Source organism: Saimiri boliviensis, chromosome 12, assembly GCF_048565385.1.
Source record: "Saimiri boliviensis isolate mSaiBol1 chromosome 12, mSaiBol1.pri, whole genome shotgun sequence".
Classification (NCBI taxonomy): domain Eukaryota; kingdom Metazoa; phylum Chordata; class Mammalia; order Primates; family Cebidae; genus Saimiri; species Saimiri boliviensis.
Window position 1 is genome coordinate 63,156,266 of NC_133460.1, and position 15,286 is coordinate 63,171,551.

The following is a 15,286-nucleotide window of genomic DNA, read 5'->3' on the forward strand; positions in this document are numbered from 1 at the left end:
AAATCAGTAAGTCCAGGAGGAGATTTTTCAAAGAGATCAACAAAATAGACAGAGCCCTAGCCAGATTAATAAAAAAGAAAAGGGAGAAGAATGAAATAGATGCAATAGAAAACGATAAAGGGGATATCATCACTGACTCCACAGAAATACAAACTACAATCAGAGATTACTACAAATAACTTTATGCATATAAACCAGTAAACCTGGATGAAATGAATAAATTCCTCGACCCTTGTATTCTACCAAGACAAAACCAGGAGGAAGTTGAAATCCTGAGTAGACCAATAACAAGGGCTGAAGTAGAGGCAGGAATCAATAGCCTACCAACCAAAAAAAAAAAGGCCAGGTCCAGAGCGTTCGCAGCTGAATTCTACCAGAAATACAAAAAGAAGCTGGTTTCATTCCTTCTGAAACTATCAATCAATAGAAAGAGAGAGAATCCTCCCTAACTCATTTTGTGAGACCAACATCATCCTGATACCAAAACCGGGCAGAGACTCAACTAAGAAAGAAAACTTCAGCCCAATCTCCATGATGAATATCGATGAAAAAATCTTCAATAAAATACTGGCAAACTGACTGCAACAGCACATCTAGAAGCTTATCTGTCACAACCAAGTAGGCTTCACCCCAGGAATGCAAGACTGGTTGAACATATGCAAATCCATAAATGTAGTCCATCACATAAAGGAACCAAAGTCCAAAACCACATGATTATCTCAATAGATGCAGAGGTCTTTGACAAAATTCATCAGCCCTTCATGCTAAAAACTCTCAATAAACTAGGTACTGATGGAATTTATCATAAAATGATAAAAGCTATGTATGACAAGCCTACAGCTTGTTCAGTACAATAGCATACTGAATGGCCAAAAGCTGGAAGAATTCCTTTGAAATCAGGCACTAGACAAGGATGCCCTCTCTCACCACTCCTATCCAACATATTATAGGATGTTCTAGCCAGAGCAATCAGCCAAGAAAAAGAAATACAGGGTAATCGATTATGAAATAAGGAAGTAATAGTGTCTCTATTTGCAGATGGCATGATTGTATATTTAGAAGACCATCGTCTCAGTCCAAAATCTTCTCAAACTGATGAGCAACTTCAGCAAAGTCTCAGGATACAAAATAATTGTGTAGAAGTCACAGGCTTTCCTATATACCAACAGACAAACAGAGAGCTAAATCAAGAGTAAACTCCCATTCACAACTGCTACAAAGGGAATAAAATACCAAGGAATACAACCAACAAAGGATGTAAAGGACCACTTCAAGGAGAACTACAAACCACTGCTCAACAAATAACAGAGGACACAAACAGATGGAGAAATATTCCATGCTCAGGGTTAAGAAGAATCAGTATCATGAAAATGGCCATACTGCCCAAAGTAATTATAGATTCAATGCTATCCCCATCAAGCTACCAATGAACTTCTTCACAGAACTAAAACAAAAAATAAAAACAAAAAAAACAAAAAACAAACAAACAAAAAACTTTATACTTCATACAGAATCACAAGAGATCCCACATAGCCAAGACAATTCTAAGCAAAAAGAACAAAGCCAGAGACATCACATTGCCAGACTTCAAACTATACTACAAGGCTATAGTAATCAAAACAGCATGGTACTGGTACCAAAACAGAGACATAGACCAATGGAACAGAACAGAGACCCCAGAAGAAACACCAGACATCTGCACCCATCTGATCTTTGACAAACTTGGCAAAAACAACCAATGAGGAAAGGACTCCACGTTTCATAAATGGTGTCGGGAAAACTGGCTAGCAATATGCTGAAAGCAGAAACTGGACGCGTACCTGTCACCTTACACTAAAATTAACTCCAGATGGATCGAAGATTTAAACATAAAATCTAACACCATAAAAACTCTAGAAGAAAATGTAGGCAAAACCATACAGGACATAGGCATAGGCATGGACTTCCTAACTAAAACACCAAAAGCAATAGTAATAAAAGCCAAGATAGACAAATTTGATCTAATTAACCCCCACAGCTTCTGTACAGCAAAAGGTCACCATTAGAGTGAATCAGCAACCAAGAGAATGGGAAAAAATGTTTGCGATCTACCCATCTGACAGAGGGCTAATATCCATAATCTACAAGGAACTAAAATAGATGCACAAGAAAAAAACAACCCCATGTAAAAGTGGGAAAAGGATATGAACAGACACTTTTCAAAAGAAGACACATATGAGGCCAACAAACATATGAAAAAATGCTCATCATCAGTGGTCATTTCAGAAATGCAAACCAAAACCACATTGAGATATCATCTCATGCCAGTTAGAATGGCGATCATCAAAAAAATCTAGAGACAACAGATGCTGGAGGCAATGTGGACAAATAGGAACACTCTTACACAGTTGGGGGAGTGTAAATTAATTCAACCATTGTGGAAGACAGTGTAGCGATTTCTCAAGGATCTAGAAATAGAAATTCCATTTTACCCAGCAATCCCATTATTGGGTATATACCTAAAGAACTATAAATTGTTCTACTATAAAGACACATGCACACGTATGTTCATTGCAGTTCTGTGTACAATAGCAAAGACCTGGAACCAACCCAAATGCCCATCAATGATAGACTGGACAAAGAAAATGTGGTACATATTCACCGTGGAATAGTAAGTAGCCATAAAAAACGATGAGTTCATGTCCTTCATAGGAATTTGGATGAATCTGGGAACTATCATTCTCAGGAAACTGACACAAGAACAGAAAGCCAAACACCACATGCTCTCACTCATAGGTGGGTGTGGAACAATGAGAATACGTGAACTCAGGGAGAAAAGCATCACACACTGGGGGCAGTTGTGGGGATTAGGAGAGGGACAGTGGGGGGTGGGAGGGAGTAAAGGGTGTGGAAGGATAACATGGGGAGAAATGCCAGATATACTATGCACTTAAAGTAAAATTTAAAAAATTCTTAAAAAATGATGATAATAGAATCACCAGTTGGTTTCATTCTCCTTAAATATTTTCTCAATTTAGGGTGAAAGTATTTGATAAATGGGTCTTTAAAACTATATTATTGTGTTGTGAGAACTTTGAGAGACTGTTTTCACAGTAATGAGGAATGTCACTATTCACAGTCATTTTTCCCTTATCCCACTAAAATTAAAACATATGAGGACATGGCTTGAAAGGATAGTAAACACTGGCATTTGTTTTGATTATCTCTCCAAAATCTAAACAGAAAAGCTACTTCTCTTATCAATCAAATATTATTAATAAAATATATTGGCTTAGTTGATGATATGGAATATCAATTTCAGTGAACTAGCTGCTTTTCATTGCTGATGGGTTGAGTGTTCCCCTTAAATAACGCATTTCTATTGGGTGATACTAATTATTGTAGATAATGTTTTTTAAATAAAATTATTACAGCCATTAGTTCTCTCTCTTCTCCTTCCCCCCACACTGGTCTCCTCCATTTTCTTCTGTCTCTTCTTCCTTTTTCCTTCTGCCTTCTTTCTCAAATTCTTTTCCTTATCTATCATTCGTTCATTTAATCTATATTTACTAGCAGTTAAAGCTTCTTTAGAAGCTTCCATACTTCTGCCAAGATGGCAGAATAGGAACTGCTCTGGAGCACAATTCCCAGTGAGAGTAATGCAGAAGGCAAGTGACCTCGGCATTTCCAACTGAGGTACCAGGTTCACCATAATGGAATTGCTTGCACAGTGGGCATAGCCTAAGGGGGGCAAACTGAGGCAGGATGGAGCACTGACTCACCTGGGAAGTGCAACTGGCTGGAGGATGTCCCTCCTACCCAACAGAGGCCATTGGGGAACTTCTAAAGTCACTCCTGCACTTCAGTTCAGATACTGCACTTCTCCCATCATCTTTATATCCCGCACCAGGAGATTTTAGCTGGGCCAAGAAGCGCTGTGGCTGACCAGCATGAATATAAGAGGCCACTTCAGCCAGTGCCATGAGTTTTCAGCACAAATCTCAGTGGCCGTTTTGGCTGGCACCTGGAACGCCTGCAAGACAGAGCCTCCCACTCCCCAGAAAAAAAGGGGAGCTGAAGGCAGGGAGCCAAGTGGCCTTGAGTGGCAGGTGTCCCACAACAAAGACCAGCCAACTGAAGCACACTGGCATGACAGTTTTGCAGTCAGCAGAACAGTTTGAGCTCAACCCAGGATGATGGAGCTCAGTGGGGGGAAGGGCATCCACCGATGCTGAGGCAGTTCTAACCTTACCTGTGTAAACAAAAGCAAAGTTTACACAGCATCTGGACTGAGCGCGCAGCAGCTCAGCAGTGCCTCTACAGGCTGACTGTGACTAGACTCCCTCCTTGCTGAGCAGGACACCTCTGACAAAAAGGCAGCAGCACATCAGAGACTTATAAATAAAATCCCAACTTCCAGGGACAGAGCACCTGGGAAAAGGGTAGCTGTGACTTATGCTGCAGCAGACTTAAATGTCCCTGCCCAGCAGCTCTCAATGGAGCACACTTGAGCTCAGATAAGGGAGAGACTGACTCCTCAAGTGGCTAGCTGACCCCCGTATATCCAAAAAGATACCTCATAGAGGAGAGCTCTGGCTGATATCTGATGGGTACCCTTCTGGGATGAAGCTACCAGAGGAAAGAACAGGCAGCAATCCTTGCTGTTCTGCAGCCCCACAGGTGATTCCCAGGTAAACACAGTCTCCAGTGAACCTCCAGTAGTCCTATAGCAGAGAGGCCTGTTAGAGGAAAAACTAAAAAAAAAAAAAAAAACTAAAAAAAAAAAAAGAGAAAGACGTAGCTTCAACATCAACAGAAAGAATGTCCACTCAGAGATCCCATCCAAAAGTCACCAGCTTCAAAGACCAAACTTAGAAAAGTCCACAAAGATTGGAAGAAAAAAATAAACAAAAAATGAAATTGCCACAGACCAGAACGACTCTCCTCCTCCAAGGGATCACAACTCCTAACCAGCAAGGGAACAAAACTGGATGGAGAATGAATTTGATGAATTGACAGAAGCAGGCTTCAGAAGATGTGTAATAACAAACTTCTCTGAGATAAAGGAACATGTTCTAACCTAATGCAAAGAAGCTAAAAACCTTGAAAAAAGGTTAGATGAAATGCTAACTAAAATAATCAGCTTAGAGAAGAACATAAATGACTTCACGAAGCTGAAAAACACAGCACAAGAACATTGGGAGAAGTGCCTCATGTAGGTGATGGGGGGATACAGGCAGCAAACCACCATGACATGTGTTTACCTATGCATCAATCCTGCAAGATCTGCACATGCACTTCAGAACTTAATTACAAAAAAAAAAAAAAAAAATTCCTGACCATGGGAAGGGAAATCAGGAAAAGTGAAGAGAAATAGATCACGATCCCCAAGGATTCTCCTTTACTTTCAGGGAAGCAACGGTGTACAATAATAAAAATGAGGATTATCTGTCCCCAACTAGGAGCCTTCCTCTCTGGAAGCTTTCCTGAGAGCCAATTTCAACATTGGGTACTAATTCCCTGAGTCTAATCTTATAAAGAAAGTCTTTCTAATCCTACGTTGGAAAGACATGGAAGAACAAGGGGCATAATTAATAAAATTTGAACTGGAATTTATTTCCTAATGAAGTACTAAAAACAAACAATTTCAAGGTAACTAGAGCTTTGTTTTACTGAGCTCTTCTAAGCATTATAATATGTTACAAGATAGTGAGTCGTCAAATTAGAATGAATAATTTAGTTCCTCTGACTTAAGTGCTTCAGAAGATAGGAGAATGAATACATTTAATATTTATAGTCTTCACCTCTGAGATATGTGTAATCTTTACAAATATGAGTAACATACTAAAAATATTATATAGAGAAATGTTACAGTACACAAATGCAAAATTAGAAGTGACATAGAAGATAAATACTATGAATCCTTGCCTAAATATATATTTTCTTCAAATTAGAATACTGTTAAAATGTGTTCTATAATCTCCTGTTAAATTGAAACCTTTGATGACAATCTATGTATATGAATATCATCAGTTCATTGTGAAAAAAAAAAAGAGAGAAAAGAAAACCAAAAACTGGCAAATGAAAAATCTTACAACTACTGGATCTATTCTGTGTATTTTTATGTGTTGTGGGTGATGTTTATAAATAAAAAAGCTCTCTAATTGGCTTTAAAATAATGAATGTTTAAATAAATTATTTTTTTCAGAAAAATTAAAACTCTAATACCTTTTACTTCACATGACTTTAGTAATATTTGAGAAATAAAGACAGGTTTAAAGTTTATTGGTAAAATAAAGACATTAGCTCTAAATTAGGCAGGTCAGATATTAGGTTTGTAAAATGCTTTAAAGTAATAAACTGCTTTTTTTGACTTTTAAAATTTGTTCAACTTACCTGCTTTGGAGTCACTAGATTCTAGGTAAGGTCTGGGAACATGTGGAGTTAGCCGTGCTCCCTGGCTATGCTTTAAAAAGTCATACTTTACATGCACTTGTGTCTGGTGTCCTAGGCTTCATACTTAGTACAAAATTAAAATTACTTACCTGCCAGGTGTTTCATCAAAAAAAAAAAAAAATTGCTAAGAGCTAACAGAGTAACATGTAATTGAAACTAATGAAAAAGTTTTACATGGAAGCTTTGTGGAAAAAGCGAAATGTGCTTTCAGTAAAACATTATAAGACATTAGAATGTAAATTTTTGCTTAGTTCGGAAGGTTAAAAATTGTTTTGACTTAAATAGAATGAAGCTAAAGGTTTGAGCAAGTTGTGGAAGGTTTGTGAACTAGTCATCTTGTAAAAGAAACACCGTGTGAACACACTGGCTAAATTTAAAGGAGTATTGTTCAGTTTTTCCATTAATTGAACATTGAAATAAAAACACAACAGGGTTTTCTTAGAGCACTAATTTTGCTTTAATACAAATTTGTAAAAGGTTATCAAAAGCTTATAAGAATTTCAACTTATAGTCAAACTGATGAAGACTGGATGAATTCATCTTTAAGGTTTTATTAAAAATTTGAGTTGACATTAACAGTACACTAATGCAAGAGAGAAATTTGGCTTTCTTTCTTGAATATGATTTTAACATAATATTAAAGAATAAAAAAGATTTCTGTCTCTCCTCAAACAAATTACAGGAAAAAGAAGGGAAAGACACACATTGCTTGAAAAGCTGAGTCTTCTATCAATGAGTAAAGTCTTTTGCCTTTAAACATTTTTTGAGTTACCATTTTGGTTAAATGAACGACTTACTGTGACCTGGCATTCCATTTTATATCAAGTGTTTTAGGCCTTTAGTATATTTATATCAATATTAATATATTTGATACACTTTCCCAAATCCAATTTTATCTTCAAAATTAAGTCTTTTTGACTTCTTAATTTGGAATGCAAAAGAGGGCACTGAAAAATCCAAAAGAGAAATATATGGAATTACTTGACATGTTTTTACATAAGGAGCACTGTCAAAATAAGAAATATTTTACCTTTTTCAGATTATATTGTAATCAATATTGATATATATTTGAAAATTGTATGAAATTCCTAAAATTCTAATAGGTCAAAATATATGCTATCAATTATATTGTTTCCATGATAAACTGTAGACCACAGAAATGTACAAATTTTCTTGTCAGTCATGTAACTATAAGTATTTAACAACGTTTTCACACTTAACTACTTAATACTAATGCAGTTTCTGAAAACTTCACAAGCACAAAATGTCCTAGAATATGGTGTCTTTTAGGAGGTTCCTGAAATAATGGAAAGTCAACGAAAAAGAACTCTTGAATACAGATTTCTGGAAACTTTAGAATCACATCCTTTGCCAAATAATCCCAAATACTTAAGGACTGTGTAAGATTTCCTGGAATTGTAATGAAAAGACTTATTTGTTTTTAAAACTCCTACCCAAATAGAAGAAAAATTAATTCAATACCAAGAAAACACTTTGTCAGACTGTCATTCTTAATCAGCTGTCATTCTAAATTGTTTATATATACAGTTTGAATGAACTCCATGATCTAAGTCAAGTTACCTATGACAACCCATCAGTAACAACTACTATGAACCTAAATTGGAGAAACAACTGATATTTAAATAGATATAAGTTTAATGTTAAGCATGGACTCATGGAGAACCAAGACAGCTGCCTTGTCCTTCCTGGGTCCATACTTAAAGTTCTTCTTAAAGGAGAACTAGAAACCATTGCTCAAAGAAATAAGAGAGGTCACAAACAAATTTTTAAAATCCATGCTCATGGATACAAAGAATCAATATTATAAAAATGGCCACATAGTGAAATTAATTTACAGATTCAATGCTATTCCCATCAAGCTACCATTGTCTTTCTTAAGAGAATTGGCTAAAACTACCTTTAATTTCATATGGGATGAAAAAAGAGCCTGCATAGCCAAGCAAAAAGAATAACGCAGGAGACATCACACTACCAGACTTCAAACTATATTATCAGCTTACAGTAACCAAAACAGCATGGTACTGGAACCAAAACAGATATATGGACCAATGGAACAGAACAGAGGCCTCAAAAATAATGCCACACATCTACAACCATCTGATCTTTGACATACAAGACCAAGTAAATAAATAAATAAATAAATAGAAAATAAACCAATGGGGAATAGATTCCCTATTTAATAAATGGTGTTGGGAAAACTGGCTAGCCATATGCAGAAAACTGAAACTGGACCCCTTAATTACACCTTATACAAAAATTAACACGAGATGGATTAAAGCCTAAAACAGAAGACCTAAAACTATAAAAACCCTAGAAAAAAAACCCTAGGCAATACCATACAGAACATAGGCATGTGCAAAGACTTTATGACTAAAACACCAAAAGCAATGGCAGCAAATGTCAAAATTGACAAATGAGATCTAATTAAACTAAAAAGCTTCTGCACAGAAAACTAAAATGAAACAAAACACATCTATCATCAGAGTGAATGGGTAACCCACAGAATGGGAGAAAATCTTTGCAATCAATCCATCTGACAAAGGGCTAATATGCAGAATCTATAAAGAACTTAAGTTTACCAGAATAAAACCAACTCCATCAAAAGGTAGGTAAACAATATAAACAGACACTCCTCTAAAGAAGACATTTATGAAGCCAACAAACACATAATGAAAAGCTCATCAGCACTTGTCATTTCAGAAAAACAATTATTGGAAAAGTCAGAAAACAACAGATGCTGGAGAGGATGTAGAGATATGGGAAATCTTTTACACTGTTGGTGGGAGTGTAAATTAGTTCAACCATTGTGGAAGACAGTGTGGTGATTCCTCAATGATCTAGAAATAGAAATGCCATTGGACCCAGCAATCCCACTACTGGGTATATGCTCAAAGGATTATAAATCATTCTACGACAAAGACATATGCACACATATGTTCACTGCAGCACTGTTCACAAGAGCAAAAACTTGGAACCAACCCAAATGCCCATCAATAATAAACTGGATAAAGAAAATGTCACACATATACACCCATAGCCATGAAAAAGAATGAGTTCATGTCCTTCTCAGGCACATGGATGAAGCTAGAAACCATCATTCTCAGCAAACTGACACAAGAACAGAAAACCAAACACCACATGTTTTCACTCATAAGTGGGAGTTGAACAATGAGAACACATGGACACAGCGAGGGGAACATCACACTCCGGAGCCTGTCGGGGTTGGGCCTAAGGGAGAAATAGCATTAGGAGAAATACCTAAGGTAGATCATGGGTTGATGGGTGCAACAAGCTCCCACGGTATGTGTATACCTATGTAACAAACATGCATGTTCTGCACATGTACCACAGAATTTAAAGCATAATAATAATAAGAATAAGAAATCTACTTTTAATTATAAAGCTCTTAAAGAAAATCCTTTTGAATCTCTTACTACCACATCATAGCTGGGACAAACTGCTATTTTCAAAGTAACAAATATCAAACCAGAAAGAACTAGATTTAGGAACCAAACTCAGGTTGCTGTAGGGAACAGGGCAGAATGTTAGGATTGAAAGTTCACCACTGCTCCTTCAGTCTGGCCTTGGCTGGCAAAGGATGGCCTGGGCTGACAAAAGGTGGCCTAATGTGGACAGAAACTCTTAGGCTAAGAAAAAAAAAAAAAAAAGGAATTTCTGCTCACTAGAAAATACATACGTGGCAGTTACAAAGTTTTAGCCAATTCAGATGACTTGCTTCCCAAAATTTGGAATATTCCCTTGGATTTGACCAAGTCAGAAAGATATGGTGATACTTGATGGAAGAAAAGTGAAATAACAACAAAATCTAAAACATAAATAAAAAAGTTAAGAAAAATTTAAAAATGCACAATAAATATGATTACTGAGTGTTATAATATTAAGGAGAAATTAAAACCAAGTGGTTGGTAATCTTAACTTTTAGTCATTAAGGAAAAATTTTAAGACAAATCTCTAATTTAGCCACTTACCTGGAAATAAGGCTCAGGCTGATGACTGTTCTCTACCATCTTAGAAGCAGGAAAAAATTCACACTCACCTTTCCTGTCAGAAGCAAGCTGAGACTCAAGAAAGGAAGTGCCAGCTCTCCACCATCATGGAAGCAGAAAAACTTGTCTTCCTTACCAGAAATGAGAAAAACTTCACAAAAGGATCTGTAAAGCAAAATCAGCCTTAGCTCTGAACCAAATTTTGGGAGATCCGGGACTCTCCAGGGGGCAGAAGCTCCCAAACCTCAGCAAATTATCTATCATATTGGTTTGAACAATAAGGATAGCCCAGGTTGGTATCAAGCAATAATAACATTTATCAAAAGTCAGCGCCACATTTGTAATGTCCTTTCTCTCTCTCTCTCTCTCTCTCTCTCTCTCTCTCTCTCTCTTTTGAGGCCGAGTCTCTCTCTGTTGCCAGGCCTCAGACTGGAGTGCAGTTGCGAGATCTCAGCTCACTACAACCTCTGCCTCCTGGGTTTAAGCAATTCTCCGGCCTGAGCATCCCAGGTAGCTGGGACTACAGGCGCATGCCTCCAAGCCCAGCTATTTTTTTTTTTTTTTTTTTTTTTTGTATTTTTAGTAGGGATGGAGTTTCACCATGTTGGCCAGGATTGTCTTGACTTCTTGACCTCAAGATCCACCCGCCTTGGCCTCCTGAAGTGCTGGGATTACAGACTTGAGCCACCGTGCCAGGCCCATGTCCTTCTCTTTTTATCTTTATTCGTATAGCCTGTTTTGTCAGAAACTAGGATTGCAACATCTGCTTTTTTCTGTTTCCCATTTGCTTGAAGGATTTTTCTCCATTCATTTTGAGCCTATGTCTGGGAGTTCATGTGAGATGGGTCTCTTAAAGACAGCATACTCAAATGAGTCTTGGCTCTTTATTCATCTTGCTGCCCTATGTCTTTCAGTTGGAGCATTTAGCCCAATTGGTTAGCACTGATATATATGGATTAGATCCTGACATCACGCTCCTAATTGATAATTTCACAGACTTGTGTATGTGGTTGGTTTTTTAGCATCACTGATCTGTGTAATTCAGTGCATTTTTGTAGTGGCTGGTGATGATCTTTTCTTTCCATATTAATTTCTACTTTTAGGAGCTCTTGTAAGGTAGATCTTTTGATAATGAATTCCCTCAGCATTTGCTTGCCTGAAAATGATCTTATTTCTCCTTCACTTATGACACTTAGTTTTGCTGGCCTTGAAATTCTGGGTTGAAATTTTTTCTTTAAAAGTTGAATATCTCTTCTGGCTTGTAGGGTTTCAGCTGAGCAGTCCACTGTTAGTCTGAAGGGATTCCTTTTGTAGGTGACCTTGTCTTTCTCCCTAGCTGCCTTTGACAACTTTTATTTCATTTTGACCTCGGAGAACCTGATGATTATGTGTCTTAGGGATGTTCTTCCCGTGGCATATCTGAGGTTCTCTGGATTTCCTGAATTTGAATGTTGTTCTGTCGTGCTAGGTTTGGGAAATTCTCATGAATGATATTCTGAAATATGTTTTCCAATTTGGTTCCATTTTTGTCATCTCTTTCAGGTACATTAATAAGGCATACATTTTGCCTTTTTACATAATCCTTTATTTCTCAAATATTTCGTTCATTTCTTTTCATTCTTTTCCCCCATTCTTGCCTCTTTTCTTTCAGAAAGCCAGTTTTCACGCTCTGAGACTCTTACCTTTGCTTGGTATATTCTACTAGGTGGTCTTGCACATGAGATGGTGCTGGTCTGACCTCAGCACTCCTTAGTCTGCTTGCCTCTTCCAGGACCCCAGCCTGGCTACACTTGCTTACAGGGCACCCTTGGGTGCCCACACACATTACAAGAATTTTTATAATGCAATCACACACAATTACCATGTGGCTGCATTATAAAAATTCATGTAGTGTGCTTTTCAGCTCTATCACATCAGTTTATTCTTTTTTTAAAAGCTGTACTTCAGGTTATAGGGTACACATGCAGATCATGCAGAATTGTTGCATAAGTACACACACGGCAATGTGGTATCCTGCCTCCATCCCATCACCTACATCTGGCATTTCTCTCCATGTAATCCTTCCCTGACCTCCCCACCCCTTGGTGTCCCCCTGTTGGCCACCCCCAAAAAGACCCCAGTGTGTGATGCTCCCCTCCCTGTGTCCATGTATTCTCATTATTCATCTCCCGCCTATGAGTGAGAACATGCAGTGTTTGATTTTCTGTTCTTCTGTCAGTTTGCTAAGGATGATGGTTTCCAGATTCATCCATGTCCCTACAAAAGACACAAACTCATCGTTTTTTGTGGCTGCATAGTATTCCATGGTGTATGTATGTCACATTTTCCTTGTCCAGTCTATTGTCGCTGGACATTTGGGTTGTTTTCAGGTCTTTGCCATTGTAAACAGTGCCACTGTGAACATACGTGTGCATGTGTCTTTATAATAGAATGATTTATAATCCTTTGGGTATATACGCAGTAATGGGATTGCTGGGTCAAATGGAATTACTATGTCCAGGCCCTTGAGCAAGTGTTACACTGCCTTCCACAATGGTTCAACTAGTTTACACTCCTAGCAACAGTGTAAAAGTGTTCCTATTTCTCCACATGCTCTCTGGTATCTGTTGTCTCCAGATTTTTTAATGGTCACCATTCTAACTGGCATGAGGTGATATCTCAATGTGGTTTTGATTTCTCTAATAATCAGTTATGATGAGCATTTTTTCATATGTTTCTTGGCCTCATATATATCTTCTTTTCAAAAGTGTCTGTTCATATCATTTCCCTAATTTGAATGGGTTTGCTTGCTTTTTTTCTTGCAAATCTGTTTTACTTCTTTGTAGATTCTGGATATCAGCCATTTGTCAGATGGGTAGATTGCAAAAATTGTTTCCCATCCTATTGGTTGGCGGTTCACTCTAATGATTGTTTCTTTTGCTGTACAGAAGCTCTGGAGTTTAATAAGGTCCCATTTGTCTATTTTCCTTTTCGTTGCCAATACTTTCGGTGTTTTAGTCATGAAGTACTTGCCTATACGTATGTCCTGAATGGTTTTGCCTGGGTTTTTTCTCTAGATTTTTTATGGCATTAGGTCTTATGTCTAGGTCTTTAATCCATCTGGAGGTAATTCTACTGTAAGGTGTCAGGAAGAGGTCCAGTCTCTGCTTTCTTCACACTGGTAGCCAGTTTTCCCAACAGGAAATCCTTTCCCCATTGCTTGTGTTTGTCAGGTTTGTCAAAGATGAGATGGTTGTAGATGTGTGGCATTGCCACCAGGACCTCTGTTCTGTTCCATTGGTCTATGTCTCTGTTTTGGTACCAGTACCATGCTGTTTTGATTACTGTAGCCTTGTAGTATAGTTTGAAATCAGGTAGCATGATGCCTCTTGCTTTGTTCTTTTTGCTTAGCATTGTCTTCGCTATGCAGAGTCTCTTTTGCCTCCATATGAAGTTTAAGGTGGGTTTTTCCAGTTCTGTGAATAAGCTCATTGGTAGCTTGATGGGGACAGTAGTGAATATGTAAATTACTTTGGACAGTATGGCCATTTTCACAATATTGATTCTTCCTAAAAATATGAAATGCTTCATGAATTTGCATGTCATCCTTAAGCAGGAGCCATGCTAATCTTGCCTGTATCATTCCAATTTTAATATATGTGCTGCCATAGCAAGCACTGGTAAGGTTCTTTATACTGGCTCTATTGCCTGTTAGCTCCTGCGATGTTTCACAATGACTTTTGGCTTCCTTGCATTGGATGATGACATACTTCTTTCACTCAGTGAACTTTGTTTCTGCCCACATTCTGAATTCTACTTGTATCATTAAAGATATGTCAGCCTCTGATCAGTTCTGAAAACTTGAACAGGCTGAACAGTTGATGTAATCATCTGGGGGAAAGACGGCATGCTGACTTTTTGAGTTTCAGTGTTCTTGCACTGATTCTTCCTCATCTCTATGATCTTATTCACCTTCAACCTTAGAGGTTGCTGACCTTTGCACAGGATATTTTTCTTTTATGATATTTGATGATCTTTTTGGTTTGATTGTGGTGTAAGGCAGATGCAGTCAGCTGGCTTTGGTTTTGGAGGATTTTAGGGGGCCAATATTCATCTCCCAATTCCTAGACTGTGTCCTTTAACTCTGGGAAATTTATATTGGGTCTCAACTTTGTTCTCTGGCTCCTCAAAGTTTGGATTCTACTGCACTGAAGGCTGCAAAGTGTGGCAGCTGTGGCAGAGTGCTAGCAGATGCAGAAGTGCCTGCCTCCCTGTTGGCGTTCAACCAATGGTGGAAGTGGTGGAGGCAAGACCACTTTGTTGGGCCCAGGGGACACCTGCTGTGTGTGCTGTTGCACTGGAGGTGCAGGCTGGGGTGCTGGCCTGTGCAGGTATGGGTGCCTTCTCTGTGACCCCCTAAGCAGCAGCAGTCACTCAACGCATATTAGGGTCTCTTTTTTGTGCACAACATTAGCACAAGGGCAAGTTGTTGGCAGAGTTGGTTCTTTTGGTTCTGTGCCTACCATGGCTATCTCTTCAATGGGAATTCAGGTGGGTTGAAGTGTGTGCTACAGTCCCATGTGCTGGTAGGGCAAGTACAGCAAAATCCACTCATGTAAACACGCACCAGCAAAGCGATGTAGGAAGTTGTGTATAAAGAGCTGCAGTATGGAGAGGCAATGTAGAGGCTGGTGCATGCCTGAAGGGTCCACGTTGCTGCATCTCTTCACTGCTCAGGCATGGTCCACTGGCACAGAAACTAAGGTGTGGGCAGCTGAGAGTGCCCTGTAGGCAGGTGTGGCCAGGCTGGGGCCCTGGGAGAGGCAAGCAGACTAAGGAGTGCT

At 38.4% G+C, this 15,286-nt stretch overlaps 1 protein-coding gene and 1 non-coding gene across 2 annotated transcripts in view; both read right to left on the minus strand.

The window, feature by feature from the left end:
- Positions 1 to 15,286, minus strand: part of LOC141580508 (uncharacterized) — a 72,189-nt gene that overhangs the window by 27,848 nt on the left and 29,055 nt on the right. The gene's annotated exons all lie outside the window — the stretch shown is intronic.
- Positions 14,014 to 14,120, minus strand: LOC141580752 (U6 spliceosomal RNA). The gene has a single exon (XR_012513045.1). It is a non-coding gene; the product is annotated as a U6 spliceosomal RNA (small nuclear RNA).